Raw genomic sequence first — 4,656 nt, 5'->3', positions numbered from 1 at the left:
TAGTAACCTCAGAACGGTTACTAGTGGGTAAGATAGAACGCCCTATGAAGTCCAACCAGCCTCTTGCAACTGGTTTGAGATCTCCCCTCTTGAGTTGGTTTGGGACACCTTTTGAATTGGTCATCCACTTGGTTCCAGGGAGGCATATGTCCTCTAGAACTTGATCCAACCCCTTATCTACTCTCACCATTCTCCTATTAAAAGATTCAGGATCATCTTGTAGTTGAGGTAATTTGAAGACCACTCTTATTTTGTCCAGATGGAAGTAAATAATTCTCCCTCTGACCATGGTTCTGTAGGTATGAAAAGCGGTTTCAGTCATTCTCTGCTTATCTGTCAGCCACAGATTTGAGTAGAATTTCTGAACCATATTTCTCTCAACCTTTGTCTCAGGGTTGGTTAGAACTTCCCATCCTCTGTTTCGAATTTGCTCTTGGATCTCCGGATATTCATCTTCTTTCAGATCAAATTTAACTTCCGGGATCACTGACCTTAGACCCATTATTTTGTGGTAATGGTCTGCATGTTCTTTGGTTAAGAACTTCTCTTGACTCTAAAGGTCTTTTGGAGCATTCTCTTTCTTGCCTCTTGAATTGGTTTGTTTTCCTTTGGGGGCCATGATCTTGATGAGCCTTAACTTAGTGATCACGGAAAAATACACCAAACTTAGAGGTTTGCTTGTCCTCAAGTAAAAGAAAGGAAAGAGGAGAGAGAGGAGGAGAGCAAATTTGAATGGTGGGGAAGGGGGTGTGGCCGAACAGATATTTATAAGGAAGGGAGAGAGAGTTCAAAAATTTTGAAGGAGATTTGAGAAGATATGGAAAGAAATTGAGAGATATTTGAGTTTTTTGAAGAAGATTTGGAAAGGATTTGAAAGAGATTTGAAGAATGATTTTAATTTTGAAAATTTGAAGGTGAATGATGAAAGTTTGAAATGTATTTATGTAGAAAATTATGGATCAAAACAGGAAAGTTTGAAAAAATTTGAAGTGGAAAGCAAAATCTCTGTCTCCCACCTTTCTGGCGTTAAACGCCCAGAATGGTATCCATTCTGGCGTTTAACGCCCAAATGTTGGCCAATTTGGGCGTTTAACGCCCAGCCAGGTACCCTGGCTGGCGTTAAACGCCAGAAACCCCTTCATCATTGGGCGTTTTGCTAAACGCCCAGGATGCTGCACACCTGGCGTTAAATGCCCAGAATGGTGCCCATTCTGGCGTTTAACGCCCAAAGTACCCCTTACTGGCGTTTTTTCGCCAGCAAGCTCCTTTTTTCTGGTTTTTGCTCTGAATCCTTCTGTAACTCTGTGAATTCCTTCAATTTTGATGATTGCCCTTTGAGAATATGTATCAAACTTTGATTAAACAAAATAGATAACCTGCTAATGACTGGGTTGCCTCCCAGCAAGCGCTTCTTTATTGTCTTTAGCTGGACCTTCACTGAGAATCATTCAAGCCTCAGTTTTGAGCATTCTTGCTCAAAGTTGCTTTCAAGATAATGCTTGATCCTCTGTCCATTAACAATAAACTTTTTGTCAGAATCAGTATCCTGAAGCTCAACATATCCATATGGTGACACTCCTGTAATCACATACGGACCCCTCCACTGGGATTTAAGTTTTCCCGGGAACAGTCTGAGCCTAGAGTTGAAGAGCAGAACTTTTTGTCCTGGCTCAAAGACTCTGGATGACAACTTCTTGTCATGCCACTTCTTTGCCTTTTCCTTATAAATTTTTGCATTTTCAAAGGCACTGAGTCTAAATTCATCTAGCTCATTTAGCTGGAGTAATCTTTTTTCACCAGCTAACTTATCATCCTGGTTTAGGAATCTGGTTGCCCAGTAGGCTTTATGTTCCAGTTCCACGGGTAGATGACAGGCCTTGCCATACACAAGTTGGTATGGAGAGGTTCCTATCGGAGTCTTGAATGCTGTTCTGTATGCGCACAGAGCATCATCCAAGCTCTTCGCCCAATCCTTTCTACGGGCAATTACAGTCCGTTCTAGGATTCATTTTAGCTCTCTGTTAGAGACTTCAGCTTGCCCATTTGTCTGTTGATGAGCGGATAATTTATACGCTTTTTGGCATTGTTTTTAGGTAGTTTTTAGTAAGTTTAAGCTAATTTTAGGGATGTTTTCATTAGTTTTTATGTTAAATTCACATTTCTGGACTTTACTATGAGTTTGTGTGTTTTTTTGTGATTTCAGGTAATTTCTGGCTGAAATTGAGGGACTTGAGCAAAACTCTGAAAAAGGCTGACAAAAGGACTGTTGATGCTGTTGGAATCTGACCTCCCTGCACTCGAAATGGATTTTCTGGAGCTACAGAACTCCAATTGGCACGCTCTTAACAGCGTTGGAAAGTAGACATCCAGAGCTTTCCAGAAATATATAATAGTCCATACTTTATTCGGAAATTGACGACATAACTTGGCGTTGAACGCCAAGTACATGCTGCTGTCTGGAGTTAAACGCCAGAAAAACGTCATGATCCGGAGTTGAACGCCCAAAACACGTTATAACTTGGAGTTCAACTCCAAGAAAAGCCTCAGCTCGTGGATAGATCAAGCTTAGCCCAAGCATACACCAAGTGGACCCCGGAAGTGGATTTATGCATCAATTACTTACTCATGTAAACCCTAGTAGCTAGTCTAGTATAAATAGGATAAGTTACTATTGTATTAGACATCTTTTGACAGTTTAATCTTTTGACTTTGTAGTCTTTGATCATTCGGTCTCTTGATCACTCAGGGGGCTGGCCATTCGGCCATGCCTGAACCTTTTACTTTTGTATTTCTAACGGTGGAGTTTCTGCACACCATAGATTAAGGGTTTGGAGCTCTGCTGTACCTCAAGTTTCAATACAATTACTATTACTTTCTATTCAATTCTCTTTTATTCTTATTCCAAGATATACGTTGCACTTCAATTTGATGAATGTGATAATTCGTGACACTCATCATCATTCTCACCTATGAACGCGCGTGATTGACAACCACTTCCGTTCTTCTTTAGGCCGGGCGCATATCTCTTAGATTCCCCAACAGAATCTTCGTGGTATAAGTTAGATAGATGGCGGCATTCATGAGGATCCGGAAAGTCTAAACCTTGTCTATGGTATTCCGAGTAGGATTCTGGGATTGAATGACTGTGACAAGCTTCAAACTCCTGAAGACTGGGCGTGATGACAAGCGCAAAAGAATCAAGGGATTCTATTCCAACCTGATTGAGAACCGACAGATGATTAGCCGTGCTGTGACAGAGCATAGGAACGTTTTCACTAAGAGGATGGGATGTAGCCATTGACAACGGTGATGCCCTACATACAGCTTGCCATGGAAAGGAGTAAGAAGGATTGGATGAATGTAATAGGAAAGTAGAGATTCAAGAGGAGCACAGCATCTCCATACACTTATCTGAAATTCCCACTATTAATTTACATAAGTATTTCTATCCCTTTTATTTTCTTTTTATTATTAATTTTCGAAAACCAAAACTTTTTAATCTGCCTAACTGAGGTTTACAAGGTAACCATAGCTTGCTTCATACCAACAATCTCTGTGGGATCGACCCTTACTCACGTAAGGTATTACTTGGATGACCCAGTACACTTGCTGGTTAAGTTGAACGGAGTTGTGGAAAGAAAAAGCTTCTCTAATAGTGCCTAGAACATATGAATCACAATTTCGTCCACCAAGTTTTTGGCGCCGTTGCCGGGGATTGTTCGAGTATGGACAACTGACGGTTCATCTTGTTGCTCAGATTAGGTAATTTTCTTTTCAAAAACATTTTCAAAATTTTTCTTTTTCGTTTTTCCAAAAATATTTTCGAAAAAAATTAATAAAAATCCAAAAAAAAATTAGAAAATCATAAAAATAAAAAATATTTTGTGTTTCTTGTTTGAGTCTTGTGTTAATTTTTAAGTTTGGTGTCAATTGCATGCTTTTAAATTTTTTTCTTGCATTTTTCGAAAATCTCATGCATTCATAGTGTTCTTCATGATCTTCAAGTTGTTCTTGATAAGTCCTCTTGTTTGATCTTGATGTTTTCTTGTTTTGTGTTGTTTGTTGTTTTTCATATGCATTTTTCGTTTGTTAGAATCCATGCATTAAAGATTTCTAAGTTTGGTGTCTTGCATGTTTTCTTTGCATCAAAAATTTTTAAAAATTATGTTCTTGATGTTCATCATGATCTTCAAAGTGTTCTTGGTGTTCATCTTGACATTCATAGCATTCTTGCATGCATTCATTGTTTTGATCTAAAAATTTCATGCATTGAGTATTTTTGTTGTTTTTCTCTCTCATTATTAAAAATTCAAAAAATTAAAAAATATCTTTTCCTTATTTCCCTCTAAATTTTTGAAATCTTGGGTTGACTTGGTCAAAATTTTTTAAAATTAGTTGTTTCTTACAAGTCAAGTCAAAATTTCAATTTTAAAAATCTTATCTTTTCAAAATCTTTTTCAAAAATCATATCTTTTCCAATTTTTCCTCTTTTTCGAAAATTTCAAAAATATTTTTCAAATTATTTTCAAAATCTTTTTCTTATCTTTATATCAAATTTTCTAAAATTAGCTAACAATTAATGTGATTGGTTCAAAAATTTGAAGTTTGTTACTTTCTTGTTAAGAAAGGTTCAATCTTTAAGTTCTAGAATCTTAT

Source organism: Arachis stenosperma, chromosome 6 (assembly GCF_014773155.1).
Source record: "Arachis stenosperma cultivar V10309 chromosome 6, arast.V10309.gnm1.PFL2, whole genome shotgun sequence".
NCBI classification, from domain to species: Eukaryota; Viridiplantae; Streptophyta; class Magnoliopsida; order Fabales; family Fabaceae; genus Arachis; species Arachis stenosperma.
The sequence above is the reverse complement of the archived record's forward strand: the minus strand, read 5'-3'. Positions refer to the sequence as shown.